The sequence below is a fragment of the Oryctolagus cuniculus genome, chromosome 19, assembly GCF_051225735.1.
Source record: "Oryctolagus cuniculus isolate XC-2025 breed Fujian yellow rabbit chromosome 19, ASM5122573v1, whole genome shotgun sequence".
NCBI classification, from domain to species: Eukaryota; Metazoa; Chordata; class Mammalia; order Lagomorpha; family Leporidae; genus Oryctolagus; species Oryctolagus cuniculus.
The window spans coordinates 47866780-47883801 of record NC_142885.1 but is presented as its reverse complement, the minus strand read 5'-3'; the positions used below and the strand labels follow the sequence as shown (position 1 = coordinate 47883801).

Below are 17022 nucleotides of genomic sequence, written 5' to 3'. Positions count from 1 at the left end.
CCCATGGGGGACAGGGTGACAGGGTATCTTCAAGCCATCACCCGCTGCCTCCCAGGGAACACATTAGCAGACATTGGGTGCACAGACAAGACTCAGACCCAGGCACTTCAATGTGGGCTGCAAGTATCCCAAGAGGTGACTTGAATGCTGTGCCAAAGCCCAGCCCAGTAAGAGGGTTTCTTAACCAACAGCAGGTAAGGCAGAGAGGAAAGGATGCCCTGCTGAGGGTAGAGAGGTGCACCATGGTGTGCCACAGCCATACGATGCACTCTGTCTTGGGCTACCGAGGAAGTGGAAGTAGAGGAAATACTAAACAGCACATGGGCCTTCTGAATTTGAATGTTCTAACGAAAGATGGGGGACTTCCTGCTAGGCTGGGGAACATCCCTGTAGGCTTTGCTGCTGGCCAAAATGTATACCCAATTGTCACGAAAGATCACAGCAGCAGAAGAGGGCAAGAACTGTGATTTGGCTGCCATCCACACGGTTCCACCATGAGTTCAAGGCTGGGGTAGAATATAAATGCAGGCTAAAGGAGGGGCTGTAACCCACTGGGGGAAAGATGGCTTTGTTTCTGTTGAGAGGCAATGAGCCTGACGAATATAGCGTGGAGGCTGTCTGGGGGGGGAGGGGGCGGGCAAACGGCCATGGGAACCAGGGAACAAACTGTCCTCAGTTTCAATGTTTTAATAGCTTTCGCATTGGAAACTTGGCTTCTGAGCCACCACGGGACAGGGCAATGCTTCATCATGCATCAGAAAGCTCATTTTCCAACAGGAAGTAAGTATTCCTCTGGCCTGCAAAGTGTTCGCCACTGGAGTGTGCAGCAAGGATCCATGCTGAGGGTGAGATTTATAATTGACCTGGAGGAGTGAGCACTCTGTGAAACTGCCGGCTAATGGGCTCCAATGATGGCAGGTATGTGCCATTTGGTTTAGGGGAAGATAAATGAGATGATCGTTCTAGGAGGAGAACCTCTGAGTCATCAGTCACTTCCCAGGAAAAGGACTGAAGACTCACTGCAGATTTTCTTCTCACGACGGACTCTACATGATGCTCAACAGCCCATTATAACAGCCCACAAGCAGCCCAGGGGCCCTCTTTTCTTTAATAGATCAAGAATATATTTAGGGCCCTGAATACAATCTAATTTGAATAGTGGCCCTGAGGGAGATACTACCTGGGCACAATTATGTCCAGAAATGGATTCTAGAAACATAGGCAGCATTTGTGCATGGTCAAATGATTTTCATGAGTGCGGCCAGTGTACTTTAAAGGCATGTTTCTTTTGAAAGTGCCTTTTACAAAACACTGTGTATGCTGTCCTGACCCCTCTACAAAACCAGAGCCTACACTTGGGACATGTTGAGTCCCATCACCCTCAAACATCATCTTGGGAGTAGCATTAACCAGCTATGTGACCCATGAGAAATGAACGTCTCTGAAGAGCAATTTCCTCTTCTCTGAAACAGAAGTATCTACTAAGTACACCTAACACCTCACAAGGCAGCTGAGAGACTTCAACAACCTAAGTAAGTAACACAGCACCTGGCACTTAAAGAGTCATCAATGAAAAACTAAAACACGCTAATCCCGCACTCCGCATGGCGAGGCCTGGAACCTGCAGCCAAAGCCTTCCCAGCCAGCCCCAGTCAGGGCCTCCCCTGCCACTCACAACAGGAGAGCCAGAGAGCACTGCTGCCCAGGGCATACCACACTCAGCCCGCTTGGAGGCAGCTCCCAAGTCCCCTGATTCTAGCACCCAGGCCAGCCAGAGTACAGCAAAGTCCAAAGTCACCTTCTTCCATACTTGTTGACTCAAAGGACCTAAGGAAATACCCCAGGATATTAAAAGTCTTACCTCTTTGCTCCAAATGAGCTTCCATCCCAAACTCTGCTAGGAAACACTGTTATAACCTGTTTCACCTGTCCACAGCTGAGTGTGGGTTTTTAGTTTTCCCTGTCTAGAAGTGGGGGGAGATTTTGTGCAGGGATGAGGGTGGAGCTGCAGTGGACAAATCACAGTCTGACAGCACAGGTGGCAGGAACTACTATCAGTCCAGTTTTCTTTTTTAGTTTTATGAAATTAGAAAATAAAATCTAGTTTACCTGACCCTGAAGTAACTATAAATTGCTGTAATCCCAAATAGACTTCTAAATTGTCGTGAAGAACTGGGAACTGAAAACAGAAAAAAATTTTTTTTAAATACTCATAAATCCAAGTTTTAAGAGCATTCTAATATTAAAACATCACAAGTACTTATGGGAGACAGGAGCAATTTTCCTGTAACTTTCTATTCAGCCAGGAGCAGCATGCTCCCCTTAGGTGCCCCTGCCCCAACAATTTCTTAACAAGATTTACTTATTTGAAAAGCAGAGCGACTGGTGCGGGGGGTAGGGGGTTGGATAAACAGTGCTTCCTTCTGCAGGTTGAATCCCCAAATGGCTACACCTGCTAGGACTGGGCCAGGCCAAATCCAGGACCCTGGAACTCCACACATCTCCCACATGGGTGGCAGAGGCCCAAGCACTTGGGCTGTCCTCCTCTGCTTTCCCAGGTGCACTAGCAGGGAGCTGGATCACAAGTGGAGCAGCCAGGACTCAAACTCGTGCTCTAGTATGGGATGCTGGCACCCCAAGCAGTACTTCACCAGCTGCACCACAAAACCAGCCCCATTTTCTACAATTAAAACCACCAATTAACATATAGAATAAAAAACAACAATATATCAGTTCAACACTTTTTTATTCAAAAAGGCAGAGAAACAGAGATCTGTATCATCTGCTGCTTTACTCTCCTAAAATGATGAACTAGGCAAAACCCAGGGCCCAGAAATTCCATACATGTCTCCCAGGTGGATGGGCAGGGGTCAAGCAGTTGGGCTACAATCTGCAACCTCCCAGGGTGTGCACTAGCAGGAAGCTGGGATGGAAAGCAGAGCTGGGACTTGAACCCAGGCACTCTGATCTGGGTGAACCAAGCAGCAGTTTAACCACTGTAACAAACACCTGGCTCTTTTTCTTTTCTTTTCTTTTTCTCTCCTCTCTTCTCCTCTCCTCTCCTCTCCTCTCCTCTCCCCTCCCCTCCCCTCCCCTCCCCTCCCCTCCTCTCCTTTTTTTCCTCCCTCCCTTCCTCCCTTCCTTCCTTTTTTAAGCAAAGGATGTTGGGTATTGACTATAACATTCCCACCAGGGGACATCAGGCCCCCAAATGACCTATACCTTCTAAGACTCTGAGACAAGACCATATCTATCTACAAATAAATCCAAGACCCCATGCTTGAAAGAAATCTGAGACATGACTTATTAAAGTGCATGGCAAAGTGAAAAAAATGGGCTAAAGCATTTGGAAGTCCATTTGCTCATATAGCAGATAGGACTGTGTAAGCTCAATCTTTCTAAGGCCGCTACACTCACCACACTAAGATTAAAAAAAAAAAAATGACAGGCCCCTACTGAGGGCAGATGGCACAGTAAAATGACATTCCACTATTCAGAACCCAAGACACACCTAGATTGTTCAGCACCAAAGCTGACCCCCAAAAGCAATCTCGCCTTTGAGGAAGAAATGAATTAAATAAAATCTCTCCCAATAATAAGCACCATTTAGAGAATGACAGATGATTCCAGCACATAAATACAGGAAGAGAAAGCCAGCAACTTGCCAAGAGAGAGCTCTGAAGAGGTGAGCGTTGTAGCAATCTAACTTTTCTTTTTTGACAGGCAGAGTTAGACAGTGAGAGAGACAGAGAGAAAGGTCTTCCTTCTGTTGGTTCACCCCCAAATGGCCACCACAGCCGGCGCTCTGTGTCAATCTGAAGCCAGGAGCCAGATGCTTCCTCCTGGTCTCCCATGTGGATGCAAGGCCCAAGCACTTGGGCCATCCCCCACTGCCCTCCCAGGCCACAGCAGAGAGCTGGCCTGGAAAAGGAGCAACTGGGACAGAACCGGTGCCCCAACCGGGACTAGAACCTGGAGTGCCGGCGTTGCAGGTAGAGGATTAGCCTATTGAGCCGCGATGCCGGCTGCAATCTAACTTTTATAAATAACATCTCTTTTGCATGTCTGGCCACCTCTGACCTATTGAGGAAGGTGTTAGGCATTAAGGCATTGCAAAAATTCCTGTTACAGCAAGACTAAATAGAGCTCCCAAAAGTTGACTTATTGTGTATAGATGTTAGTATTTGTTAAGTTTGAGAGTCAATTATGGTAATTATTTTTCTCTGTCCAAAAAAAAATATAGATACTACATAGACACAGAGTGAGGGAGAGGGTGAGGGAGGTATACAGGTGAGTGCAACAGCCATGCCACATGAGCAAGCGAATAACCAGACTCTCCATTCTGCTTCCAAGGTGAGTTACCAGTGTGGAAAAGGCATGCGTGGGAAGGAGCTCCATCACTTTGGCCACCACCTCCAAGCTCTGGCGCAAGTACCACTGCCACTCTGTCTGCTGCTGCGGGGACACACAAAGTCATCAGCTTTCCCAAAGAGGCAGAACCTAGTCACTTTCCCTGCCAATCTCTCTGCTGCCTCAAGTCCACTCTCCCACATCACATTCTGAAGGAATGTAAACTGACAGAACCAGGTTATTTGGTACCATAAAAAAACAAGCCTGTAGTGCCAGCACCCCATATGGGGGCCGGTTCAAGTCCTGGCTGCTCCACTTCCTATCCAGCTCTCTGCTGTGGCCTGGGAAAGCAGCAGCAGAAGGCCCAAGTCCTTGAGCCCCTGCACTTGCATGTGAGACCCGGAAGAAGCTCCTGGTTCCTGGCTTCGGATCAGTGCAGCTACAACCGTTGTGGCCAATTAGGGAGTGAATAAGTGGATGGAAGACCTCTCTCTCTGCCTCTCATTCTCTCTCTGTGTAACTCTGACTTTCAAGTAAAATAAATAAATCTTTAAAAAAAGAAATCAATCAAAAGACTAAACACTGTTCTAATGTATGAATCCAATTATACAGACACGTAAGAAAAGGCAAATCTCTTAAGAAAAGTTTAAATCACCAGTTGTCTGTGTTGGTGGAGAATGAGGAATCTCATAAAATATCTTTTCATCAATGCAAATATGCTGACTTTATTCTGTGGTGATCACATAACTCTCCAAAGCATGTAATAAACATTAAAACACGTGACATTTACAGCTGGGCAGATACTCCTGGGTACACCATTTCTGAGAGGAGCCTGAAAACTGCAAATTTATTGTGGATGAGTATAGTTATTTTTAAATTTGATTACTCTTTATTGTCCTTGCATATATTCTTCCTTTGTAACTCTACTGTGTTTTTGTGGAACATTAAGCCTTTAAGTATACGATAAATTAAAAATATGTATCTTCAAAATAAAATATCAAATTTAAGAAAAAAATTCATTACTTTTTAAGATTTTTGGAGTGTATGTTAAGAATTGTGTACATCAGCCAGCGCCGCAGCTCAATAGGCTAAGCCTCCACCTGTGGTGCTGGCACACCGGCTTTAGTCCTGATTGGGGTGCCGGATTCTGTCCCGGTTGCTCCTCTTGCAGTCCAGCTCTCTGCTGTGGCCAGGGAGTGCAGTGGAGGATGGCCCAAGTCCTTGGGCCCTGCACCCGCATGGGAGACCAGGAGAAGCACTTGGCTCCTGGCTTCAGATCAGCACAGTGCGCTGCCAGTAGCGCGCCAGCCGCAGCGGCCATTTGGGGGTGACCCAACAGAAAAGGAAGGCCTTTCTCTCTGTCTCTCTGTCTCACTGTCCACTCTGCCTGTCAAAACAAAAAAAAAGAATTGTGTACACATCAACATGTCTGTGTATTGATTCTCTACACCAGTAAAATCTCAATTTTTAAAAAACAGTCTATCACTTGGTTTCACATTTTTGTATTGCTCTAATTCCATTTTTCTTAACTGAAGGGAACAATCTAAAATAAATTTTCACCACCAACTTAAAATAAACCACGGTAGCCTTTCCACTCGGCTTGGTAAGACCAATTACTTCCAGATTATGTTTGTCTCGATATTAATGAAATGTTTCTAAATAGTGCAATATTAGTTGTGATATTAAACATTTTAACACCCCTTAACTTTATACACCAAATAAAATGTTGATATTTTCATTTTTATTAGCATCTGTAATATTTATGGGCTTCAGCGTGACATTTCAATACACATATACAAATTGAACTGATCAAATACACATTTATCTTGTGACTCTATTTTATGGTTGGAACCCTGAGCTCCTTTCTTCCATTTTCTCATAAAATACATAATGGATTACTGTGAACAATAGTCACCCAATCATATTGTGTGACACCAGGGAATCTAATTGATCTAACTGATAGGGCACCAATTGTCCATAATATTTTCCCATAGTTTCAAAGAGTTTTATGTCTCTCAAAGGTGAAATATATATATAGAAAGAGAGACTGAGCTGAGTGGAAGGGGGAGAGAACCAGAGCCACAAAGAGATACCCAAACACCCAGTAGTCCATTCCTCACATACCAACAACACCTAGGGCTGACCTGAGCCAGGAAGAAGCTGGATTCAATACTGGTCTCCAATGTGGTAGCAGGAAACCAACTACTTAAGCCATCAGCTTCTGCTGCTGCTGTATCAAATATTATAATTGCAAGATTGGAAAAATAACCCAAGTGTCTGTTGACAGATGCTTAAGAAACATGTGATTAACACACAGTGGCACCCTTTCCAAATCTTAAAAAGAAATGAAATCCTGATATTAATTACAACATGGAACCAAAAGTGTGGAACTGGAAGATATTTCACTGGGTGAAATAAGACACAAAACAAGAACTACTACACAAACACACTTAGATGCGGAATGCATTGAAGTCAAACAAACTGGACTGAGGAGAGAAGGACGGTGTTTGTCGTGGGCTGGGAGCAAGGAAATGAGGAGATGTTAGTCAAACAATACATATCTACTGTTATGAGATAAAATTTAGAACATCTAATATATACAGTACAGAAACCACAGTTGACATACTATATTGTATACGTGGGATCTGCTAAGAACGGTGGTCTTTTAAAAACACCAGGAAAGTGATAGATTAATTAGCTTTATTATGCTTATCCTTTTATAGTGTATTATAAGTGCAAGGAGACTCCAAAAAGTTTGTGTAGAAATGCAATGAAGGTAATGTGAAATTTCAGTGAATTTTTAAGTAACTTCATATCAAAACACACACTGCGATATAATAATAAACAATTTATGTTAGTTATACTGCAATAAGCCTGGAAAATAAAACAAGCATAGATATCCCTCTTTGGAGATGATATGAGTCTTTATTTAGTGGATCCAAAGAACTCTTCTAAGAGACTATTGGAACTCATAGAAGAGTTTGGAAAAGTAGCAGGATATAAAATCAATGCACAAAAATCAACAGCCTTTGTATACACAGGCAATGCCACAGCTGAGAAAGAACTGCTAAGATCAATCCCATTCACAATAGTTACAAAAATAATCAAATACCTTGGAATAAACTTAACCAAGGACGTTAAGGATCTCTATGATGAGAATTACAAAACCTTAAAGAAAGAAATAGAAGAGGATACCAAAAAATGGAAAAAATCTTCCATGCTCATGGATTGGAAGAATCAATATCATCAAAATGTCTATTCTCCCAAAAGCAGTTTATAGATTCAATGCGATACCAATCAAAATACTAAAGACATTCTTCTTAGATGTGGAAAAAATGATGCTGAAATTCATATGGAGACACAGGAGACCTCGAATAGCTAAAGCAATCTTGTACAACAACAACAACAAAAAGATGGAGGCATCACAATACCAGATTTCAGGACATACTACAGGGCAGTTGTAATCAAAACAGCATGGTACTGGTACAGAAACAGATGGATAGACCAATGGAACAGAATTGAAACACCAGAAATCAACCCAAACATCTACAGCCAACTTATATTTGATCAAGGTTCCAAAAGCAATCCCTGGAGTAAGGACAGTCTATTAAATAAATAGGAAAATTGGATTTCCATGTGAAGAAGCATGAAGCAAGACCCCTACCTTTCACCTTACACAAAAATCCTATCCTTAAAATATAAATCAAAATTAAAGAAATTAGGTTTATGTTTTGGGGACCTGAGTGTTTTCATGGGAAGAAATAATTTTTTTTATTTATTTTTTTGACAGGCAGAGTGGACAGTGAGAGAGAGAGACAGAGAGAAAGGTCTTCCTTTGCCGTTGGTTCACCCTCCAATGGCCGCCGTGGCCGGCGTGCTGCGGCCGGCGCACCGCACTGATCTGATGGCAGGAGCCAGGAGCCAGGTGCTTTTCCTGGTCTCCCATGGGGTGCACGGCCCAAGCACCTGGGCCATCCTCCAATGCACTCCCTGGCCACAGCAGAGAGCTGGCCTGGAAGAGGGGCAACCGGGACAGAATCCGGCGCCCCAACCGGGACTAGAACCCGGAGTGCCGGCGCCGCTAGGCGGAGGATTAGCCTAGTGAGCCTCGGCGCCGGCGGGAAGAAATAATTTTTTAAAAATTCATAAACTTGGCCGGCACTGCAGCGCAAAGGCTAATCCTCCACCTGCGGCGCCAGCACACCAGGTTCTAGTCCAGGTCGGGGCGCTGGATTCTGTCCCGGTTGCCCCTCTTCCAGTCCAGCTCTAAACTATGGCCCGGGAATGCAGTGGAGGATGGCCCAAGTCCTTGGGCCCTGCACCTGCATGGGAGACCAGGAGAAGCACCTGGCTCCCGTCTTCAGATCAGATAGGTGCACCGGCCACAGTGGCCACTGGAGGAAAAAGGAAGACCTTTCTCTCTCTCTCTCACTGTCCACTCTGCCTGTCAAAAATAATAAAAATTTTAAAAAATTCATAAACTTTACTAACCTAAAATTTCAAAAGTTTTGTATCCCGAAAGTTTAGACAGTGGGGCCGGCGCCGTGGCTCACTAGGTTAATCCTCCGCCTTGTGGCACCGGCACACTGGGTTCTAGTCCCGGTTGGGGCGCCGGATTCTGTCCTGGTTGCCCCTCTTCCAGGCCAGCTCTCTGCTGTGGCCAGGGAGTGCAGTGGAGGATGGCCCAACTGCTTGGGCCCTGCATCTCACGGGAGACCAGGATAAGTACCTGTCTCCTGCCATCGGATCAGCACGGTGCGCCGGCTGCAGTACGCTGGCCGCGGCGGTCATTGGAGGGTGAACCAACGGCAAAGGAAGACCTTTCTCTCTGTCTCTCTCTCTCACTGTCCACTCTGCCTGTCAAAAAAAAAATTAGACAGTGGGAAGCCTATTTAGAGAATATGTAAGACAATATCCAAGAAACAAATTACATGGTTACCCTGCCCTGATCAAACTCACTGCTCAGAAATAGAAAATGAAAGGATGTGCATTTGACGGAAACCAGGAAATGAAAATGGAAATGAGAATTATAAACTAGTACATGCTATACTGCCATCACCATGCATACACTCCATTGTGCATATACATAGTATATTGTAGGTAAGTGCAGAATTCGCCCATTTACACTATGGAACTGAAAATGCAGGGCCTGCTTCATGAGTATGTGACCAGTACAGTTGTTCCTGTTCTAAACTCAGGAGAGCAGCCTCATGGTTGAGGATTAACACCCTGTTTGCTGTTGACATTCTTAGCAAATTAACTAGAATTTGTGTCTTTTAAGTAAAGTCAAACAGGATGGTGGGGTAAGTGCTTGGAACCAAGGCTCAGGCATAGTGGGATCTTGCACAGTTTCACTGGGACAGGCTATGGCCACTGTGCTCAGTATCCTGGTCCAGAAAAGCCTTCCCTTTCCCAAGCTTGTCTGGTGACCACTGTGGCCCTTGGCTCAAAACGATAGCTGGGTGTGAGCACACGTTTGGAGAATACATGTTGGGTGGACACCATGGAAGTTTCTCACCTAAGCTCAATCTGAATTCCTAGGGTTTCCATATTTAAATGCTTAAAAAGTTTTAAACAAGCCACATGCCATACTACACTTTCATCAGTGGACAGATCAACCAAAGAAACAACAGAGCTAATCTACATTACTGACTAACCAAATGGACCTAAATGATGCTGACAGAACATGTCATCTCAAAGCTGCAGAACCCACATTTTTTTTATCAGCGCATGGTCTAGGATAGACCAAACCATAGGCCACAAAACAATCTCATAAATCAGAGATGAAAATTGAGATGTTACAATGGACACCTTGTAGCTGTCAGGAATTCATATGCCAACAAATTGGAAGAATCTAGAAAAATGGATAAAGTTCTGGACACTTAAAATTTACCAAATTTGAGTCATAAATATATAGAAAACTTAAATGACCCAATAACCAAGACAGAGATTCAATCAGTAATAATGACCCTCCCAACAAACAAAGCCAACAAAGAAAAGATGACTGCACTGCTGAATTCTACCAAAAAGAACTAATCCCCATATTTCTTTAACTACTTCAAATAACTGCAATAGAGGGAATCCTCTCAAACTTCTTCTATGAGGTCAGCATCACATTAATTCCAAAACCAGAAAATGATACAACAAAGAACCACAGACCAATATCCCTGATGAACACAGATACAAAAATCCTCAGCAAAATCCTAGCTAACTGAATCCAAGAACACATCCAAAAGAGCATTCACCCCGACCAAATGGGATTTATCCCTGCTATGCAGGGATCACTCAACATATGCAAATAATGAAATGTAATATATCACATTAACAAATTGAAGAATAAAAACCATATGATTATCACAATAGATGCAAAGCAAGCATTTGATAAAATACAGCATCCTTTCATGATTAAAAATACGAAAGCAAATTGGATATACAAAAAATATAATTCAGCACAATTGAGGCAATATAAGACAAACCCACATTCAGCATCATATTGAATGGGGAAAAGCTGGAAGCATTTCCAATAAGATTCAATATAGTCTGGAAGCTTTAGCCAGAAACATTAGGCAAAAAAAAAAAAAAAGAAAGAAATCAAAGGGATACAAATTAGAAAGGGGGAAATCAAATTATTCCTGCAGATGATATGATCCTATATATAGGAGAACCAAAAAAACAGCAAAATTATTTGAATTCATAAGAGAGTTTGGCAAAGTTGCAGGATACAAAACCAACACACAAAAAGCAATAACTTTCGTATACACAAAAAATCCCATGGCTGAGAAAGAACTTGTAAGATCAGTCCCTTTGACAATAACTATAAAAATGTTTAAATAGCTTGGGATAACCAAGAATGTGAAATATCTCTACATAAAAATTGTGGAACATCAAAGAAAGATATAGAAGACCACACCCCCAAACGGAAATATCTTTATGTTCATGGATTGGAAGAATTACTATAAGCAAAATGTCTATCCTGCCCTAAACAATTTAGAATCAATGTGATTCCAATCAAAATACCAAAGACATTCTTCTTAGATCTGGAATAAATGGCCCTAAAATCCATATGGAATCACAAAGACTGCAAATTGCTAAAGCAATACTAAACAACAACAACAACAAAATAAACCTGAAGGCATCAGAACACCATTTTCAGTACATATTACATGATACAATCAAAACAGCCTGGTACTTGCACAAGAATAGATATCTAGACCAATGGAACAGATTAGAGTCCCCAGAAGTTTTTATCCATAACATCTACAACCAATAACCTTTGACAAATGAGCAAAATAACTATCTGAAGAAAGGACAGTATCTTCAACAAATGATTCTAGAAAAAGTGGATTGCTGAATGCAGAAGTATGAAACCAAACCCATCATACCATACACCTGATACAAACATCTACTCACAATGGATCAGAGATCTAAAACTAAGACTGGAAATCATCAAATTATTAGAGGGATAAATAAGGGAGACTGTAAGACATTGGCCGAGCCAAAAACATCTTGGAAAAGACCTCAGAAACACAGGCAATAAAGGCAAAAAAGGACAAATGGCTTTACATCAAGCTAAGAAGTTTCTGCACTGCAATGGAAATACTCAACAAAGTAAAGAGTTAACCTACAGAATGGGAGACAATATTTGCAAACTATACACCTGATAAAGGATTAATATTGAGGATAAAGAGCTCAAGAAAACCAACAATAAGACAAGCAATCCAGTTAAGAATGGGCTAAGGATATGAACAGGCATGTTTCAAAGAATGAGATACAAATGGCCAATAGACAGAGGAAAAAATGCTCAAGATCACTGACCATGAGGGAAATACAAATAAAAAACCACAATGAGGTTTCACCTCACCCCAATCAGAATTGCTCTCATAAAAATATAAAAAAAATGCTGGTAAGGATGTAGGGGGAAAGGCACCCTAATATACTGTTGGTGGGAATGTAAAGTAGTACAATCATCATGGAAGACAGTATGGAGATTCCTCAGAAATCTGAAAACAGACCTACCATATGACCCAGCCATCCCACTCCTGGGAAGTAACCCAAAAGAAATGAAATCAGCATATGAAAGATGCTGTAACCCGATGTTTATTGCAGCTCAACTAACAATAGGTAAGATAGGAAATCAACTCAAATATCCAACAACTGATGACTAGATATTGTGGTGTATATGCATGATAAAATACTACTTAGCCATAAAAAAGAATGTAATCCAGTCTTTCACAATAAAATGGATGCAACTGCAGACCATTATGCTTACTGAAATTAGCCAGTCACGAAATGACAAATATGTTTTCCCTGATTTGTGGTAACTAACATAATCCAAAGGAACATGATGTATATGAGCAAAACTGGCATTTTGAGATTTGGTTATTGTTTATAGCCCTTGTCTATACTCTAGAGGAATAGTTTTTCTACTTACTACTTGTTGAATTCTTCATAATCACAAGCTTAACCCTCCACTAAATAAAGTAAATTTAAAGTATTCATTGTAAAAATTAAAAGAATAAAAGGAGGGAGGAGCAGGGTGGGAGTGAGGGAGAGAGGAAGGGTGTAGTGGGAAGTATCATTATGTTCTTATAAGTGTGTATATGAAGTATATGAAATTTGTTCCCTTGATATAAATAAAATTTTTTAAATGCAACATTATACAGAGAGAGAATGGGGAGGGAAAGGGAGAAATATCTCTTCCATCTGCTGTTTCACCCTCAAAATAGCCTCACTAACCAGGGATGGGCCAGGCTGAAGCCAGGAGCCTGGAATTCCATTTGGGACTCCCATGTGGGTGTAAGTGGTCCAAGTGCTTGTGCCATCCTCTGCTGTCTTCAGTGTGCATGTGCAGGGGGCTGGATTGCAAGTAGAGCAATTAGGACTTGAACTGGCACTCATATGGGATGCCAGCATGGGCAGCAGCTTAACCTGCTCTGTCTCAATGCCAGTCCTGCAAAATTAAAATAAGCAAACAGAAGAAAGCAACAAGGTACAAACAAAAGACTCATGAGAATAAAATAATAATGATGCAAATAACATAAATAATAGTAAAGAACAGTAATAACACAAAGCACTGTCCCATAAAATTCCTCAGAGTTCCACTGCAGTCTCACGGGGTCACACTGCTGTTAACCCCATGGCCCCATTGGGGACACTGAGGCATGGAGAATAAATTAGTCACTCAGTACAGGGCACAGTCTGGAGTCAACCCAGAACCTTCAGCTGCACCTTCCAGCTCCACTATGAAACACAGGAAAATGGGGCCCACAGCAGGGTTCTCTGCTTGGAGAATCCAGAAAGCAGGCACATCCATACAGCATATGTGTGTACCCGCAGCAACTGGTGCTAACTGTGCAGAAGGTGCAAGGGACTTTTACTCCACATACTTCTGGGCCATTTGCAGCCATCGCAATGAGGCCACAGCCATTTGTTATTTAAGCCACTAAAAAATCAGGAAGACATATTATTACAAATAGTTCCAAAAGCATTTTCTAAAGAGCTACTAGGAATAATAAATTATTTTAGCAACACCATGGTGGGTAGAAGGGTAATGTAAAAATATCAATTACAGGGGCAGCACTATGGCCCATCAGGTAAAGCCGCCACCTGCAGTGCTGGCATCCAACATGGGCACCCACTCAAGTCCTGGATGCTCCACTTCCGATCCTATTCTCTGCTATGGCTTGGGAAAGTAGTGGAAGATGGCCCAAGTCCTTGGGCCTCTGTACCTCCCTGTAACACCCAGAAGAAACTCCTGGTTCCTGGTTTCTGATTGGCTCAGCTGTGGCCACTGCAGCCATCTGGGGAGTGAACCTGGAAGACCTCTGGAAGACCTCTATTTGTCTCTGTCTCTTTCCCTCTGCCTCTACCTCTAGCTCTGCCTTTCAAATAAATAAAATATCTAAAAAAACAATTACTTATTAGAAAATCAAGTGTGTACTACCATCAGTGAACAGACCTCTAGCTCTGCCTTTCAAATAAATAAAGTATCTATAAAAACCAATTACTTATTAGGAAATCAATTGTATACTACCATCAATGCACAGGTAGATACTGATATAAAAATTAAAATAGCATAAAAAATGAAAACTTATAACTCTATGAATAAAATAGAAAATATGTTGGCTGAAGATTAAAATGCTGATGAAGGAAACTAAAGAAGATCTAAGTAAATACACTGTGTATAGGATTGGAAGGTTGAATATTATTGATACCGTTTCTTGTAAAATGGTTCCATAGGTTTAAGATAATCTAAATAAGAGTTTTTTTTTTTGAGAAAAACAAACAAAGAAACCTGACTGTAATCAGGAAAACCCAAGACAATTGACTATCATGTCCACCATGAAAAACAAGGAACTGGGTGAAACCACAATACTGCGTCTCAAGACTTACAATAAAATTATGATAACCAAGATGGTTTGGGATTCATGAAAGAATAGACGATACACATTTCAATGGAGTACGATTGTGAGTTCAAAAATAAACCTCATGCCAAAATACATAAACAACAATTGTTAAAACTACAAAGAGAAATAAACAAATGCACTATTACACTCACAGATGTCAAGACATCTCTTTCGTTAGCAGATCAGCAGTTAGACAATCAGTAAGGATGTAACTGAACAGAAAAGCACCTAAATCAACCATGTGCCAAATGGATCCTTAGAGGATGCTCCGTTCACAGCAACAGAACACGACACACTTCTCAGACCCACACAGCACATCCACTCTGACCACGTTCATGGGTGCACAGCAGACCTCAACTCCTAAGAGGCGCCACACAATGTAAGCTCTCAGATCACAATGCAACTACCTAAAAAGTCAGTATGAAAAAGCTGGAAAATAACAAAAAACTGGAGAACAATCAACAAACCTCAAAGTAACACGTTTATAGATCTCAAATAAAAAATATTTCAAACTAAATTGAAACTGTATCCTGCCAATTCATATTAATAGATGCCTATTTTAGAAAAGAAGAACCAAGATCAATGAACTACGCTTTCACCCTAGAAGTCAGAGGAAGAAAAGCAACTTAACCATTTAAAGCCAGGTGAAGAAAATAAACCATGAAAGTTAGAAGTACTAGTCAATGGAACTGAAAAAAGTACAACTGCAGACAAAGAGCAACAAAACTAAAATTTGGTTCTTTGAAAACATCAACAATATTCGTGAACTCCTTATCAGGACCAACCAAGAAAAAAAAGGTGCAAATTACTATATTATTAATGAAACGGTGACACCACGACCCCATGATCAAGCTAATGTAAAGGAATAGTATGAACAACTAACTCTGTGACCAAAAATTTCATAAGATAATTATGTGAATTCCTTGAAACGTAGAATATGCCAAAATTCACATAAAGAGAAACAAAAAACTTGAATGCTTCCATAATTACTAAATGTTATCATTTATAATAACTATAGAAATGTAAGTATAAAGTACAATGAAAATTATTAAATATATATTAGTGATTAAATTCACGTATCCTGTTTTTGCTCAGCTAAAAAGAAACAGTGGACAGAAAAGTACTTACAGGGACCTGCCTTGTGCCATGGCAGGTTGTGACACTGCCTGCAACAATGTCATTCCATAGAGTTGCCAACTGGATTCCTGCCTGTTACACTTTTTTTTTTTTTAAGATTTCTTTATTCATTTAAAAAGTAGAATTACAGAGAGGCAGATGGAGACAGAGACAGAGAAAAGTCTTCCACCGGCAGGTTCACTCCCTAGATGGACGCAACAGCCGGAGCTAAGCTGATTTGAAACAAGGAGCCAGGAGCTTCCTCCAGGACTCCCACACAGGTGCAGGGGTCCAAGGACTTGGGCCACTTTCTACTGCTTTGCCAGGCCCCAGCAGAAAGCTGGAACGGAAGTGGAGCAGCTGGGACTGGAACCAACACCCATATGGGATGCCAGTACTGGAGGCAGCAGTTTCATCGGCTCTGCGCCCCCACACCCTTTGTTCGACTTATGATCCAGCTGTCTGCTAACATGCCAGGGAAAGTAGAGGAAGTGGCCCACGAGCTTGGGCCCCTGAACCCACACTGGAGTACTGGATAAAGTCCCTAGCTTCTGCTTTGGCCTGGCGCAGCTCTGACCATTATAGCCACCTGTGGAGTGAACCCATACATTGAAGATCTCTCCCGCACCGCCTCATCTATAACTCTGCCTTTCAAACAAATCTTTTATTTATTTATTTATTTATTGACAGGCAGAGTGGACAGTGAGAGAGAGAGACAGAGAGAAAGGTCTTCCTTTTTTGCCTTGGTTCACCCTCCAATGGCCGCCACGGCCGGCGCGCTGTGCCCGGCGCACCGCGCTGATCCGATGGCAGGAGCTAGGTGCTTCTCCTGGTCTCCCATGGGGTGCAGGGCCCAAGCACCTGGGCCATCCTCCACTGCACTCCCTGGCCACAGCAGAGAGCTGGCCTGGAAGAGGGGCAACCGGGACAGAATCCGGCGCCCCGACCGGGACTAGAACCCGGTGTGCCGGCGCCACAAGGCCGAGGATTAGCCTAGTGAGCCGCAGCGCCGGCCCTCAAACAAATCTTTAAACAGAAGAAAAAAAACTAGTACTTAGTATGAGGTGTCAGAAGCCTGGGGCAAGCTAGAACAGAGCACAGAGCGATTCTTGGGTTCCTCTTACGTTTCTTTCTCCTCCGTGTGTGCAGA

The 17022-nt window shown here is 42.4% G+C and overlaps 1 long non-coding RNA gene across 3 annotated transcripts in view; it reads right to left on the bottom strand.

The window, feature by feature from the left end:
- Positions 1-248: 248 nt before the first annotated feature.
- LOC149120572 (uncharacterized) overlaps positions 249-17022 on the bottom strand; it is a 17462-nt gene continuing 688 nt past the window's right edge. For 2 of the 3 annotated variants that reach the window (XR_016226200.1, XR_016226199.1), the window contains exons 2-4: positions 16997-17022; positions 5006-5737; positions 249-2179 (exon numbers count right to left, since the gene is read on the bottom strand). This is a non-coding gene — a long non-coding RNA (uncharacterized LOC149120572). Of the gene's footprint in view, positions 2180-5005; positions 5738-9079; positions 9209-16996 lie in introns of those variants that run through there. The other variant, XR_016226201.1, reaches the window with a different exon arrangement.